We start from the raw sequence: 16,921 nt of genomic DNA, 5'->3' as shown, positions 1-16,921 counted from the left end.
CCAGTCCTTTTGAAACATTTTTTTCTTTACTAAAACCATGTGTAATAAGCTGACACTAGATGGAACTTAACATAAATAGGATTCACTCTGGCAACCAGCGGGGTCAACAGGATCAGCTAAAAAGAAGTCTCTTTCTGACACTCCGCAATGCATGGTACTCCTTACAAGACCCAGGGCAGTCCAAGGCAGGGGAAAATGCACTGTCCTAATGTATTTGACTTGGCTTTGGAAACAGGAATTCAGAAAAGCCGCTGGCCGCCCTGCCCCTAACTGCTTAACAGGAGGAGGGGGTGATGGCAGGCGTGGGAGAAATGTGGCGATGTGGAGGGAGCTGAGATAGAAACAAAATAGGGGAACAAAGGTGGAGGGAGGGAAAACTAATTCCACGGGGTCCCCCTGCCCACAGTGCACTGCGGTGGCAACCTTCCTGAGCTCCAAGGATTTGTTCAAGCTTGTGTTTAGGAAATGGCAGCTCAGACACAGACAACATGTGGGCTTCCCTGGTGAACGAATATGATAGACTGCCCTGGGAGCTTCTCTTAGGAATTTAGAGAAGGAAGTCATTTGATTTCTTTGTAGATCATTAGGTGGATCATTAAGTCATTTATGGCTTAATTTCTATGTCAAACCCTCAATTTTACATACGCACACACACACACACACAAGGACGCAGATTACAGAACAGATTTAATTTTTCACAGGTGTTATAGCCAAAAACCTCCTACGTGGTTAAAACACGGAAAATATACATAAAATCTGCTTTAGAATATACTGTGAAGGTAAAGAATTGATTTTTAATTCATTTTGTGGGTCTCAGAAGTCGTGTAGGTAACGCAAAGGAAATATAAATAACATACCATAACATACCACCAACAAGTTAATGACTAAATGCTGAACTAATTTAACAAAATATAATATTGAAATATATATATTGCATGTAAATTCCATATTTATGATCATAATAAACTTATAATAAAATCCCAGGGAATGCCTGCAGTATTATTATTAAGTTTCATTTCCATCTCCAACTGCTTACTTTTAGAAATATGTAATATTACCTAGAGCCATTTGGATTTTGTGTGGCAACTGCATTTACCTTAACTCTTCCCTGGAGGAAGGTTGAATCATTTATTTCACTCTGAAGGAAATGGATTTCTACATTAGAATGAAATAAAAATGATTAAATGTGAATTGAATCACTTGATCCTTTTTCTTGGGTCAAAGGACATAATTGTCAACCCTGCTAAGTGCTGTATGTGCAGTCATGTGCCGGAACTTAGATTTATAAAAGCTTTAAAATGATGCGTTGTGAGAAAACGGGTGGCAAGACCCCAAGTATTTAACTAGCAGCAAAGGCTTCAGGTGGTGTGTTAGAGGAAAGCTCAACAAACCTGCATTAGCTAACGGGACAAAAGTGCACCATCTATCTAGCTCTCTAAGAGAACTCTCTGTGACACTATGTAAGTCAGCTTAATAGCATTACCGAGTCCAAGCTCATATTACTGATCACCACTTGACAGGCCAATAAATCAAGAGACAAGTTGCTGGGGCAAGAAATAGTGACTTTATTCGGAAAGCCAGCAGACCAAGAAGATGGTGGACTAGTGTCCCAGAGAACCCTCTTGCCTGAGTTACAATTCAGGCTTCTTTCATACTAAAATGGGAGGGAGCAAAGTCAAACATTTCCTGTTTCCCATCAGCCTCTGGAGGGGATGTGTTCATTTCTTCCCTCCTGCAGTCATTCACAGGTGGGTCTGGTCAGGATGTTTCCTGTGAGCTAAACAAAGGTATTTTAGCTTTATGCTCATTACCTGGGAGACAGAGTTCCCAGAGATGGGCCATTATGTATAATTTACTCTTATAGGCAACATCCCCTTAGTGATGAACTTGTAACAAAAGCAAGAGAATACAGAGGTTAAAGTAAAAGAAACAGTTGCAGTGTGCAGTCAGATTTGTTCTTCCCTGTTACAGTAGAATGTGTTGTGGCTGCGGGTTTCTAGGCAGAGAAATTGCTTTGGGTTTGCATAGTTGTAGACCTGACACGAGATCAACAGCCCTTTCACAGTGTATGTGAATCAGGCTGGGTCTTTGTGGCAAAGGCAAATTCAGACTTGAAAAAGTCCTTCCACATTAGTTTGCTGCATTCCAGGGTGGCCTGCGTGCAATGATCATGAGAGGAAAACAAAAGGGCGAGGAAAACAAAATGGTGGGAGAGAAAGAGGTAAATAAAAAAGGCTGGAGAAGAGGATAACCTGGGTGGGAATGCAGATCCCTCTTTTTTGAGGCTATGTGATGTCCACTCAGTCACTAACTCTCTCTGGGTCTCGTTTTCTTCATGGACAGAACACTTGCCTTGAAGACTACAGAGATGATGGGACAGCACGGGAAAGGCATGCACACTCCTGCTGCTTGGAGAATAGGACTTGTCACTGTCAATCTGCCACGTGCAGCACGGTGCCCAGCAGGCACGTGGTGGAGGCAGTGCCATTTGTGGGAACGCATCCATTCCAAACCAGGGAATTCTCAAAATAGCCAGAGTAAGGCGAAGTCCCAGGATGTGCCGTGGCCCAGCACGTCCCCTGGTTAGTGCCCCTGGGGCTCTCAGGTGTCCCTGCTGGCAGGATAAATTGCACAGGCACCCTGGCACTAGGAGCCTGAGTGTTCCTCTCCTGCTGGGTGATTTTGAGTGACCAGATTCTCCAACAGCCGGAGGGCTTCATGCCCCTTTCCAGATCCGTCTCTGCCTCCTTCTGAGGAGAGGATGCCTCCGAGTCCAAGCTCAGGATGGAGTCAGTGATGGGTGGAACTGCATCCTTCCCGCTGCAGTGTTGATGTCTGAACCCCCAGCACCTCAGAATGGGACCCGATCTGGAGACAGGGTCTTGACACAGGTTACCGAATTCAGATGAGGTCATGAGTGCGGGCTCAAATCCAGCTTGACTAGCAGCTTCATAAAAACGAGAAATCGGACCCAGACAGGCATAGACGGAGGATGAGGGGTGTGAAGACACAGGGAGATGACAGCCGTCCACAGCCCAGGAGAGACGCCTGGGGCAGCTCCTTCCCTCACAGCCCTCGGAAGGCACCAACCCCACCAACACCGTGGTTCTAGCCTCCAAATCTGTGGGGAAGCCCCGGGGGTGTGGTACATTCTCTGTGACGGCAGCCCTAGCAAAGGAGTCCGAGGGAGGAAACGGAGCTCCTGCCCTTTCTTGATTTCTGAGCTTCCCTTCCTGGGAAAGCTCACCAGCCCCTCCCCGATTCTGACCCCATGATGCTTTCTCCCGAACCCTCTTCACCAGCTGCTTGTGGCAGTGTTCCAGGGGAACTCGAGAGGGGAAACTTCAAAAATCCAACTGTGAATAATGACACCAATACTCAATTAGCAGGAAGGACATATATCAGAGTCGAGGTCCCCTCCCCTGAAAACACCCCAGCATCACCACTCAAACTGCCTGGGGTTATAAATTATTAACACATTTATCTAGAAAGCAGAACAGCACACTCTTCGGAGGAATCTGGGTCCGTGGAATTTCGCCGGTCTTTCAGAGGCCTGATAATTTATTCTTTGTTCTCTAAAGTAAATATATGCAAGTTACATAAATCAAACGTAGTTTTAAAGCAATATTTTTTCCTCATGGAAAAAAGCAGACTGTTTCTCCCAGCACCCCAGTTTCTCTCCCACATACATATCCACACAGACACAAAGACGCTAGAACCAGAAATTTAGTATTTGTATACATTTTGTAAAATTCTAGCTTCCGCCTTTTTAGCTAACTCCAGGTCACAACAATGTACATTCACTTACAGACACAAACAGAGCATTTGTCATAGACACGTTTCCTTTGAAAATCGAATAGCTCCCAATTCTATCTAATACATCACAAAAGCCTCAACAAGCTGGCTTTAAGTAATGCCAGAGCGCCTGTAGAGAGATGCGCTGGAAAATTTTGAAACAAGGACTATGGTGAGAAACAATCTTGATTTTTCCCTCTCACAGTGGGTCTGCTACATCTTGTTAACATTTTCAGATAGTCCGCTGTTCAATGACTGTAAAAATTTGGAGGTTTTTTTCCTTTCCTCCCAGAACATTTGACGACCCCATTATCACCTGAACAGTGTATAATCTAAATTTAGAAAGTCTGCATTCATGTTTACATCGTATTTCCAACTCGTTTCAGTGTAGACTCCCCCCAAAAAAATCACTAAGAAGGGAAAATGACTCGTGTTGTGGAGGACTTTCTCATTTCTCCAATATGAACACATATTTATTTCAGTTTAAATAATCCCTTATAATTCGCTAATTACCAGAGCAGGTTAAAATGAGTCCTATTAAACACAATTTTCTCCTTTCCCCATATAATCTAATATAAAAAATGTCATATAATGGAAGGAGTGTGGGCTTTGGAGTCAAACAGAGCCAGAGTACAATCCTGGCTTTATCACTGTGTGGCCTGAGGCAAGTCTCTAAGCTTCTTTGGGCCTCAGTTTCTTTAGCACAGAAATGAGGGTAATGTTTACTTTGCAGGGTGGCTGAGGGGACTGGAGACCATTTGTGGAGACTGAGCCTGGCTATACTATTACCAGACTAAGAAGGGGCACGCTGAGAAGGGCTGTGGCCGTCTGTGCTTTTGGAACAGGAACACGCCACTGACTCCTGCCCCGCCTGCTCTCCGGTCATGCGACCGTGCCTCTCCTCCACCAAGAAGAGGAGTCTGTGTCCTCTCCTCTTGAATCTGGTTGGCCTGGTGGCTCCCTTGTAACCAACAGGGGTCGGCACCAGGGATCCCGGCTTCCTGACTTCCCGGGCGAGGAGAGGAAGGCCATGCAGACTCCCCTTGTGCTCTGGGAACACTCACTCTCCTGGATGCTTCCTCTCTGAACCCGGCTGAACATTATGAGGAGCTAAGCCCCAAGGAGAGGCGACAGGTGGGTGTTCTGGTAAACGATCCCAACTGAATTACAATATCTTGTAATCCTTGGAGTCATTCCAGCCCAGGTGCCAGGCATGTGACTGAAGAATTCTCCAGGGGATTCTAGCCCCAGTCCCTGGAGTCCTCCCGGCCGAGGCCCCACATATGGTGGGCTGTGCTCCATGGGACTCCTTACCCACGGAATCATGAGCACCGTGAAATGGTCGCTGTTTTACACCTCTTAGTTTGGGTGGTTTTACGCAGCCATACGTGACTGGAAAAGTGTTGGTGATGCACTTAAAACTGCACTGCAAGGGAATTCAAAGAGGACCCCACCACTGGGAGGCTAGATTTCAAATATGTGTGATATGCTCTGGCAACACACACCTCCTCACTGAGCAATGGCTCTTTCTCCAGAGCCCCTGGGATGCAGCGTCCACACAAGTGGGAGAAAGTAGCAGTTAATGATCTGTTTCTGCAAAGCAGATTCCATACATTTTAATCCCTGGAAAAGGTAAAGCAAGCAGACGTGGAGGAAGAAGAGCCAGCAAGCAGCCCCGACTCAGAACTGCATTCCCTGTGCTGTCCCTCAACATCTGACACTAGCTTGAGAGTCACCTGAGCAGTGAGCTTGTCTTTAAAACACGACACCTCCTAATACAAAAAGATACACGCACCCCAATGTGCACAGCAGCATTATCTACGATAGCCAAGACATGGAAGCAACCTAAATGTCCAACCTAAATTCCACAGTGGAGTACTACTCAGCCATAAAAAAGAAGGAAATAATGCCATTTTAGCGACACAGATGGACCTAAAGATTATCATACTAAGTGAGGTAAGTCAGAGAGAGAAAGACAAATATTATATAATATCATTTATAAGTGGAAAAATAAAAGATGCAAATGAATTTATTCACAAAACAGAAATAATCACAGGCATAGAAGACAAATTACGGTTACCAAAGGGAACAAAAAGATGGTGGGGAGAGGGATAAATTAAGAGTCTGAGATTAATATATATACACTACTATATATAAAATAGATAAACAAGAGCCTACTGTATACAGAACAGGGAACTATATTCAATATCTTGTAATAATCTATAATGGGAGTGAATTTGAAAAAGAATATATATGTGTGTGTATCACTTTACTGTACACCTAAAAGTAACACAACATTATAAATCAACTATACTTCAATAAAAAAAAAAATGTTTAAATGCAACACTTCCTAGGGGTGCCCTGGGACTCATTCACTCCAGGGCAGGAATGATCAAAACCGTCACCTGAGAGGATGGTAGTTCTGATTTGGAGCAGGAGATGGGAAGGCATTCTGGGGACCCATGGTAGCATGATAATAGGGGTTATACCAAAGTAAGGAGGGGGATGGACAAAGGCTTTAGGAAAGTAGCTGGGAGAGGAACACCGACATTTGTCCTGCCCACTCATTGGTTAAACCAACATGGATGGTGCGTTCCACGCACTGGGCACTGGCTATGGTGGGCGAATTTGACCCACTCCTTGGCCTGAAAAAATGTTGCAGGTTCCCTATGTCCAGATTCACCTCTGAGCCACTGAAGCCTCCATAGTCAGAACTTGTCTGCTAAGCTAACCTGTTCTCAAGCCACCCTCGGCTCCCTAGTCTGCATTTATTCATTCAGTTTGTCAGTGGGAGGAAGGAGGAATGGGAATATGAGGGCAAGAGTAGAAGAGAAGTAAAAACAGCCAAGTCTTCCACCTGATTCCTGTCCCTCTGAATGCAAACCCCGTAATGAGAGGACTGGGGCTCATGCTAGCATGATGACTACACGTAACTGGTATCCAATAAATCGTTGATTAAGCGGGATTGGACTAAATCTGTACAGCATTTGCAGAATCTCATATTCACAAGGATTCGTGGAATATTGCATGAGAATGCCAAGGGCTGGATGAAGAAGACACACTAACTCACAGGAGTTTGCCCTCTAACCTACCTTTTTAAATTTGGTTTGGAAATGTCCACGTGTATTACACAGTGTTACAAATAAAAGCTTTCAAAAAGAAACAGAAAATCTGTAACTGGAGCAAAAGAAAATTCTAACTTGTCACCAGTGTCACATCCAAGTCTATATAAACCTGTTTCTCCTTCCTCAACCCTACCTAGCCACCATGCCCACACCCCAGTGTTCAAAATCTGCGTCAGTTCAGTTGGATTCCACTGTGGAATTGTTCTCAAGTTTGTGATTCTTATAGACTGGTAGATTCTTAGCATTCACATAGCAAGTCCAACAAGGCCTGGGCAATTTTCCCCAGTTTCTTAACTAAAGAGGGTCACCTCCTCTCCAGGGGAGCTTCTACCCACCTCTGGTGACCCCTCCACCTTTCAAGGTCACTGCTCCCATCTTTGAAGAGTGCTTGACTTTGAAACAGTCTTTGTTTGAGCTGAAATCTCTCTTCCTTCTGTCCCAAATACTTTATGAAGCCCTCATTAATGGAATCATTCAACATTTGATTTATCTCAACAGAAATTTATGGTAGAAGTAGAGACATTGGGTAAAACTTGATCTTGATTTATATTGTTTATGTAGTTCTATGGATGCTAAACACTCTCTGTGACTTTTTAAACAAAGAGGAAGAGGGTAGGGCAGATTTAACCTTTAGTAAATATTCTTATTAGATTGGTGGTTATAAGGTATGTAAATTACAGTAATGAAATAGGATAACCAAAAAGAAAAGTTCCCCCAAAGATACAATCATGTTATACAATGAAATATGAAACATATCTAATAAAACCAAACATTAGTATAAATTTACAAAATAACATATTCTAAGCACAAAACTTTGATGTACACACAAGTATAAAATTAAAAGCCTCCAAGACAGCTCTATGTAAATTTTTATGATGCAAGATGCTTTAAAAATAAATTTGCAAAGAAGAAACTCAGAGCAAAACAATATTCTTTGTATTCGGTTAGTATAGCAGAATAAAGAGGCCATTTTAATGCTCTGAGCCTGTTTCGAGGTTGTGTAAGTTTAATTTATAAATAATTTTGAAACATTAAAAGAGACGTGGGGGGGGTTGTTCTGAAAGTTAAACAGCAATTTGATCTCAACATAGTTAAAAATAAACTTTCACCTGTTACTAATTTTCTTCTTAGTTACAAAGCCATTGTTTGTTTGAATGAAAGGGAAAAAGCATCTTGATGCTGTGTATACAGTCCAAATTGCAAAGGCCCATGGATGCTAAAAAGCAAATAAAAGAACTTTTCCCAAGAACATGTTGAAAACATGACCAAGGCTACATACAATTGTAAGCACTGTATTGTGAACTTCAAACAATACCCCAGATAACATACATTTGAGTTGCAAACGGTCCTGCAATCCTACATCTGAGAGTAATTCTTTTGTGTGTACTATCTTTAATTGTGGACTTGTACTAAACTCTGAAAATTGAGCCCAGTATTACAAAAAGCCTTCCGCAGCCTCCGCCAGCAAAGTAAAGAAGTATTTTGTGTGGTGTCTTTGGTTTCAGTTTTATTATTACAGGGGGTGTGTCGGATTGTGCATGCATAATTGTCTGTTTGTTTATAGTTTATGAATATGCATGTAATTTTGGCATTGGCTTCCATTTTCAAAAGCAGCCCACGCCTGTGCCAAGAAACAAGCAGAAATAGCCCTTAAAAGGTACAAAATGACTTGATGGGGCCATTCTAATCTAAGCCATTCACGCAAATGAATGAATAGGTTATGGCAGTAGCTTCAACAGTCAGTTTTTATACTTTGGAACCAAAAAATCTAGGTCTGTGTTTCCAAACGGGCAGACCAGTCCCCCGCAGGGGACACTCCAGCCGACAAATGACACAAAAATAATAGGGAAAAAAAATCTGCAAAAACATAGTTTGGGCCTTGGCAATAGCAGAGTTCAGGTAAACATTGCACAGTCAAGAGATAATCTGACATCTCTTATTTACTAAGCCCCTTTTCCAGGCTCTACTGGAAAGAATCAGAGAGAAAAAAATGTGGAATGATATCAGAATATTCCCAAATGCTCCATCCATTTTTTTCTCCCCTTCTCTCTCTTTCTCTCTCTATTTTCTCTCTCTCTTTTCTCCTCCTCCTTCCATCCTTCCATTCATCTGACAAGCAACACAAGATTTCTCCCCATTCCTTTAGCACTCAGTCAAGGCACTAGACACCTCTTTGCTCTTAATCTCCAAACGTCCAGCATTAGTGAGGTGTATCACTACCTCAGCTCTACCACTGCACACTCCCTTAAGTGTCTCTAGTGAACTTTTGGTTGACGGAGGTTTTTTTCTTTTTTTGCAAGCTTAATCTTCTTACCACATCAGCAGCTGTGGGCCCTCGCTTCTCAAAATTCTCTCCAGGCCTCTGACAGTCTTTCCTCTGCATTTTTCTCCTGTTCTTCTCCATTAATTGTCTCCATCAATCCAGGTGTTCCTAAAGGATCTTTTTTTGGTGGAATTCCCTACTCATTCTACTCTCGTTCACTTGATGCCTCGTTCAATTTTACAGCTTCAACCAACAGTGCTATTTAAATAATGGCTTCTAAATCTCTTCTATACCCTGACTTACCTCCCAGGTTTCACTCCCACATCTTCAACTCTACATCAGTTATACCTGGGGATTCCAGCGGCACCCAAGAACCTCCTTCTGGGATACCGTCTCACATGCACCTGCACGTGCCACCCTCGTTATCACCGCCCTGGTTCAGATGCTCATGGCCTTTTGCTGGGCCCCACGAAGGGCTCCCTAGTTGCCTCTGACCTCACTGTCCTCGAATTCATCACCTCTTCTGCTGCCAACTCCTTTTTTCAGAAACACGACCCTAACCATGTTTCTCCTTTTCAAAAACTCTCCATCTCTCTCCATCCTGCAGAATAAAGTCCAAACGCATTTCTATGGTATCCACATCCCTTTCTGGGATCAATTCAATTAACTTATCCCGACTCACAGCCCCCATTATGTCGTTTTTCACTTTAGCTGAAATAAAACCACAGAGGGTCCCTACACTTTCTCAAATACCCTCATTCATGTATTTTCTTTGGCTTGGAATACTTTTTTCTCCATCTTTGCCATTTCTAAACTCTATCCAATTCTAGAAAGTCTAAATAGAATATTACTGACATTTAGAGTCTTCCCTTATCTCCCCCCACTTCTCACCCCCAGGAAGACTCCATCCTCACTATAAACTCATTGAGTAAGATCTCCTCCAATGCCATTTTCTGCCTTGTGTACAGTTATTAATGAAAATGTCCTAAACCTTCTAATAAACCTCTTGAGAGCCGAAGCTGTGCCTGGTACATGGGAGTTTCCTTCCTGTTTCATTCACTTAAATATTTACGAGGTACCATCCTGTCCTGCGCATCGGGAATTCAATGGTGAATGAAGCTCAGTCTTTCCTTTTATGGGATTTCTGTTTGAGATTCAAAAGAGATGTTTGTTGCATATAAACCTCTTAAGAATAAAATATTTTAAGAAAATATTGAGTTCTCCAAATGGCGATATTTTATAGAAGCAAAATGCTTACATAGGAAATTTCTGTGTAAATCCAAAGCACTATTACTCTGTCACAGAAGGCAAGTTGGAGAGAAGAAAGGCATCCACGTGGCTTCTCCAGCATCCTGCCTGGTGATCCGCTCTCCTGTCTTTGTCCAGTTCCCAACTCTGACCTTGTTGTTTCCACGTTTGGTCTTATCCTCACCCTCCCTGTCGCCACGCCTCAGCCCAGCCTCCTGCTGAGCTCCGGCTTTGGCTTTGTCCTCCTCGCCTTGACCTTATTCCCTCATAACTGGGCTGCTCGTCTGGAATGGAAGTGGGTCCTATTCATTTCACAAGCTATCAAGTGAACCTGGTGAATCAAACTGCACGGAGGACAATTCTGTGAGCATCTGGTCAGGGACCTTGGACATCCAGATTGGCTTAATTAACACCACCAAAAAAATACACAGGTAAGCAGACTCCACCACATCATGTCCAACACAATGACATTCTCTGAAAATCCAGCTGCACAGGCTGGCATGCTGTGCTGGGGTCTGGCTGCTACCTTGGGTCTTAGGAGCCAAGGAAATCGTGTCTCCAGGTGGTCAGTCTCTTTGCTTCTTCCCTCTGAATAAATGTTGCTTCCCTGGAAACAAGAACCTTGTTCATCATGTGTGAATTGGGGTCACTCCTCAGTCCAGCAGAGTTTCTTTTTCTCAGGTCCTCCACTTCTCCTCCCTCAAAATACTTCTTTGCTTCTCAAGTTCATTTTGGGGGGCTTACTACCAAATGGATAGACTTATAGCCTATCAGCAATATTTCTAGGTGCTAATTAAGAACATTCGCCTTTCACCAGGAATTTTTACATGTCTCAATTTAAAAAAAAAAAATCAGAGGCGTCTTCTAGGACTTCTGAAATGTAGAAGGTGTATGGTGTGTCTTGATTTCATTTGTTCTCAAAGATCAACAGAAAGCTCTGACTCCTATTTGACTAAACTGTCTTTGGAGCCTCAGATGTAATTTAGCCAACGATGCAGCACACAGCAGGAATCTGCTTCAAATAACTAACCCTGTTACCTTCTTGTTTCCTGCACAAATTCCTCTGTGAGGGACAAAAACAGGGCTTCTTGTTCCTTTTAAGGAAATGAGGTTTTCAAAAAGGCTTACAAGCTCAAAATGGAATTCAAAGTCAGCAGCCTTAGATGTATTATACCAGGCTATAGATGGTAAGTTAAATGGGTGCTAAATTCAAGGCCTAATTAAATAATTTTTGTAACATCTTCAAACCCTTTACCACATAGATCATTTCATTGTGTTTGTAAACTAAATTTGGAAATAGCTTCTCCTGGGACTATGTCCGTCCCTAGGCTATATAAAGAATTTTTGGAAGTTACATTAACTCTTTCTGGCCGTATTGGGATTCCTTTAAGATTTGAAAAAAACAATAATAGTAATTTACTAAATGATCCCTGAAAATGACAACAGTTTCCAAGAGCACTCATCTTATTATCCTGAGAGCTATCTCCAGTGGTGTAAATCTCAACACAAATATATAAGCATGTTGCTCCCGTGTCTTCAAGCCATACCTGCCCAGGGTAAGAATGGGACCAGAAGGAAAGAAACACTGATCTCCCAGGCTAGCTCCTTACTGTGGATATCAGTGTCCCTCAGCCCCCAATTTCCTCCTACCTAACTCAGAATAATCCCGAAGAAGCCTCAGGAGTGTTCACAAATAATGGGTCTCTTGGGGTCATGTAACATGTTAGTTAACATTTTCTATAACATAATTTGTACATTGGCAAAAGCACAATTCCATGTTATCTTCTCATAGCCATTCATTCAACAAGCACTTTTTTAAATCGAAGTACAGTCAGTTACAATGTGTCAATTTCTGGTGTACAGCATAATGTTTCAGTCATACATATACACACATCTATTCGTTTTCATAGTATTTTAAGGACTATGGACCAAGCAAATCGCTGAGTACTGGAAATTAAAAGAATGAGCAAGGAAGACTTGGTTCCTCCCCTTAAGACGTTTGTAGTTTTGACTCTGTTGCTACCCTCCCGCCCTGCCTGTGAAAGCCCCACCACCTCTCTGCTTTGCCCCAGTGGCCTCTTCAGCTGGAGGGGAAAGAGTGCAGCCCTACCCACTGCCTCCCAAGTGCTTTGCTCAGTCGCTTGGCCAGCAGAGCGCCTTGTGGCACATTGAGTGTTGGGTCTTTTTATTTTGACCTGGCTCAGGTCCCCATGAAATGGACCTCAGTTCCAGGGATATTACATTACTTTGCCCTCAAAATTATTCCTTCCCCAGAAACAGTGACTTCAGACCAAGTGTGTGTACTTCCTTTGATCTCAGGATGACCTGGAGCTCAACATCCCCTGAATCTGTTATGAAGAACTCAAGAAAATCAGAACACTATGTCTCCTCTTTGCTACTGGTGTTTTAAATAAGTAAGTGCCCCCAACACTTACTTAATTCATCCATATTTTTAAATGCACTAGAATGACAGGGAGAAATTTAAGGACCTCAGGTCAAATAGATCAGGTTGTCTTATCATTTTACCCTATCAGTGGACCCTATCATGCTAAAATTACATGTAATCAATTAACCACAACATCAGACACAAAACACACTCCTTTTTCTTTAATGCCATCTTCAACCATTTACAAGGCCAAATGCCAAATGATTTATCAGAATCACTAATCAAATCAACAATTATTTAACAGTCCCTGGAGAGGATAAAAATTAGGTCCTATAGAAAACAAACTATGGTTACCAAAGGGAAAAGGGTGAGGAGAGAGAAATTAGGGGTTGGGGATTAACAGACACACATTACTATACATAAAAGAGATAAACAGCAAGGACCTACTATATAGCACATGGAACTATATTAAATTTCCTATAATAACATATATGGAAAAAGATCTGAAAAGAATATATATATATATATATATATAGATATGTATATGTATATGTATATATATATATGTATATGTATATGTATATGTATATGTATATATATATATATGTATATGTATATGTATATGTATAACTGAATCACTTCGCTGCACCCCTGAAACATAAATCAACTACACTTCAATAAAAAAAAAGTTTTTTTTAACATTTAGTTCCCACTCCTGCCCTGAGAGTATCAGCCTAAAATGTTGGATCACAGCACAGGCTGAGCAGTCATACACACCCGAGTCAAAATTGCCACCCTCCACGTCACCGCCCATGGAACCCCAACAAGTCCTTTAATCTCTCTGGGCCTCAGTGTCTTCATTTTTAAAACAAGGACAGTAATGCCTCGATTAGAAATATTTCACCAGGAGTAAAAGAGGTTGGACACAAACTGTGAATACTTTGATTCCCGCCACATAGGGATTTTCTCTCAGTGATAAGTCCAATGCAAGAAGGGAGGCAAATGCAGAAATAACTCCACAAGAAGGCTCTAGGAAGTGAGTGTTATACACCATTCAAATTGACCCACACAGATTTCAAAAAGAGAGATCAGTCCTCGTCAACGGTTCTCAGAGGAAACTTCAGGAATGGACATCTGAGCTAAGCCACGTGGAACGGCCCAGGAGAGCTGGGAGGACAATATGCAAGCACCCCATCTCAGAGGTAGGAAATGTGGAGGCAGAGACCTCTTGGAGGACTCGCCCAGTCAGGTGTGCAGAGGGCAGGGGTCAGTACCATGGTGACGGCTTACCACCTTTTCATAGCCCATAGGTAAAAAGAATTGTAATACTCAAGCCCAAATTGCCATTTTCTCGATAAACCAGTTGCCACTGAACATTCTTTTCCTAATCTGCAACCGCCTTGGCAATCTGCTATGGCAAGCGGGACTGCTGAGTTCTGTCTGCCTCCGTCCCCTCGTCACATCCCTGTTTCTTGTGACCGACTTAGAATGCCTGTGTACCAGGTAAAACCTCTGCTGACAGCAAGAAGGCGGGGTCAGCCTCACATTCAGACTCACCCTCCTGCTCCAAGCAATGAAGCTTTCCCATTTCTCGCCTGTTTCCCGGTGGCCTTATCCTAGAATGCTCAACACCACAAAGAGGAAAGGAATGATTCCACAACATCGTTCCTTTGTCGAAAGCCTTTCCAAGGCCCTCGATGAAGGGGAGACCCCTTGTCCGTGGCTATCTCCTTTCAGAGCCATTGCTGCTCCTTCTTCACTTGGACTTCTTAACTGTTTGAGGTGAGGTTCTCGGAGGACAGCCCTAAGCTGGGTTCACATCATGAGTCAAAGCATTTTAAGGGGACGAGGGCGGCCGAGGTTCCAGGCACCTTATGGGAAGGAGCCAGGAGCTGTTACTCAGAAATATTCCTTTCAACAACTAGAAAATGGACAGGTGGTCAAGAAACAGTGGGTCCAAGAGAACGGGCTCAGCTGTTTAACTGGTTCTGGAGGAAGAGAGACCTTCACAGCAAGGGTGATGGGCTAATCAAGGCAGACTGGGTGAAGGTGGCCCACAAGCATGGCGCCCTGGGGAGGGCAGCACCAGGCCACTCATCTACGAAAGACCTACTTGCAGACTCGTCTACACTCTAGAGCTGCCACTTCAGTAATGGGGAATGTGAAATAAATTCACACATCATTAAAGCTGTGCAGCACTGAATACCACGTGAAATGGTTTACTCCAGGTCCCCACTTAAATTGCTTTGTTCATTCCTTTTCATATTCTTTTTTATTATAGGCCATTACATACATGCACACACACACACACACATATATATATAAATGAATCACTGTGCTGTACACCAGAAATTAACTATACGTCAATTAAAAAACAAAAATAAATACGATAAATCTCTTTGTACAAAATAAAAGCCTTTTGCTTGGCACACTGGAAGAGTCCAAAATTACCATTATCCTCTTTTTAATGACAAAGAGGACCATTTATTTATATATATACATATCTATATTCTTGTAGAAGAAATGAACTTAAATTGCAGAAAGATGAGTTTATTAAAATTCATTGCAATTCTCACACCGTTATATTTTTTTAACAACCATCTCGCTGCTGATGTGGCCTCCCTGCCAGCGTGCAGACCTTACCCAGGTCAAAAGTGATGCTTCAGTGCATTCTGGGGGATGAGGTCTGTATTCCAACCCAATTCATTTTCAGCGTAAAATTTGATTGAACCCTGTGAGTGAAAAATACATTAGAAGTTTTACATGTAAGATCCAACCTTCAAGCTCTTCCCTGCATTGTGACCATATTAGATAAGGTCAGAAAGAGAAGAGGGAAAGAAACACGTGAAAAAATTGGTGCCTGATGGTCTGACTGGAGGTGCCCTGAAATGTAATGCCTTCCCCTGCCCTGCAGGGCGGGACTTTCCTCTTGTAGAAGCCAGTGTCAGTGTTTAGAACAAAAGGCTATTTCTGATGACAGGATGATCAATTTTTTTAAAACGGAGTAATAAAAAATGTTAATAAAGGTAGAATTATTCCCATAGTTTGATAACATTTTTCCTTGTGAGACTTCAAAGTTTTATAAAAACACTCTCATAGGATAAAGTAGAAAGTAGTACTTACATATTTACAGTTATATATATTCCTTTTAGGGATGCTTTAAGTCAAATAATGCCTAATGGTAAAATAGGTTAGATGAGTGATTGTTTTATCCTACATACTATAATGCTTTCATTAAATCTGTCATTTCCTTCTAACTTTCAAAAAATATTCCTTCCCTCGCCATTGATTCTAGAGATTCTGGGGAGTGGCAGTGAGACTGTGAACAGCTACAAAACATCCTTAGTGCTTATTTTAATTTACAAGGCTTTGGTCTTTTGCAGCAATTTTTTAAATGAGATATTGAATTATCAAAGCCCCTAGATCTGCTTGTATCAAAGATTTTAAAGGACATAAGGATTTGAATGGAGTATTCTTGGGACAAGCTTTTTGAAAGCGACATTATTTTTAAGCCACGTGATTATTTCCTCTAGCCTAGAAAAGCAGGTGGTTAAGAAAACTGCTGGAACCTCCTCACTTCCAGGTGTTAATATCCAGGCAAGAACATGCTGTATTTTCTCTGCTTATATAAGTCACTGAATATCAAATTGTGGATACCCAAAATATCTGAAAATGGCATTAGAAAGACAATCCGTTTAATAAGAAGAAAGCTATGTACTTTATCTAAAAGTGTCATACAGAGGAGGAAAAAACCTGCCTTTGGAAAAACGCTCGCTGCTTGTAGCAGTGGACAACGTAACCCAGATGGAGAAAGCAAACTCAGCTGACGTTTCCTGGGGTTTCCCTAAACTCCATTTTACACACACACCTTATTAAATCTCCCTAATGTGGCAGCTGTCTGGAGACGGGGCTATAACCGAGTCAAACCTAGGGTGATGGAGCTAACCGTAACTCCTGGCACCAGCCTTCTGTGGAGTTATCGTGTTTGAGAAAGAAAACATTGTCAGGGTGGTAGCGTAACCCCAAGAGTAATAAAGTGGCCAGACACCTGGAAGCAATTATGTGCATGGTCGAGATTATTTATCCATCATGCTTTGCTCACTG

The 16,921-nt window shown here is 42.3% G+C and overlaps 1 long non-coding RNA gene across 1 annotated transcript in view; it reads right to left on the bottom strand.

Annotated features, from left to right (window-relative positions):
* Window positions 1-1,588: 1,588 nt before the first annotated feature.
* LOC135322475 (uncharacterized) overlaps window positions 1,589-16,921 on the bottom strand; it is a 289,411-nt gene continuing 274,078 nt past the window's right edge. Inside the window, exon 4 of the long non-coding RNA XR_010383053.1 lies at window positions 1,589-1,777. This is a non-coding gene — a long non-coding RNA (uncharacterized LOC135322475). The remainder of the gene's footprint in view (window positions 1,778-16,921) is intronic.

The sequence above is a fragment of the Camelus dromedarius genome, chromosome 11 (genome assembly GCF_036321535.1).
Source record: "Camelus dromedarius isolate mCamDro1 chromosome 11, mCamDro1.pat, whole genome shotgun sequence".
Taxonomy (NCBI): Eukaryota; Metazoa; Chordata; class Mammalia; order Artiodactyla; family Camelidae; genus Camelus; species Camelus dromedarius.
This window is presented reverse-complemented; position numbering and strand designations above follow the sequence as displayed.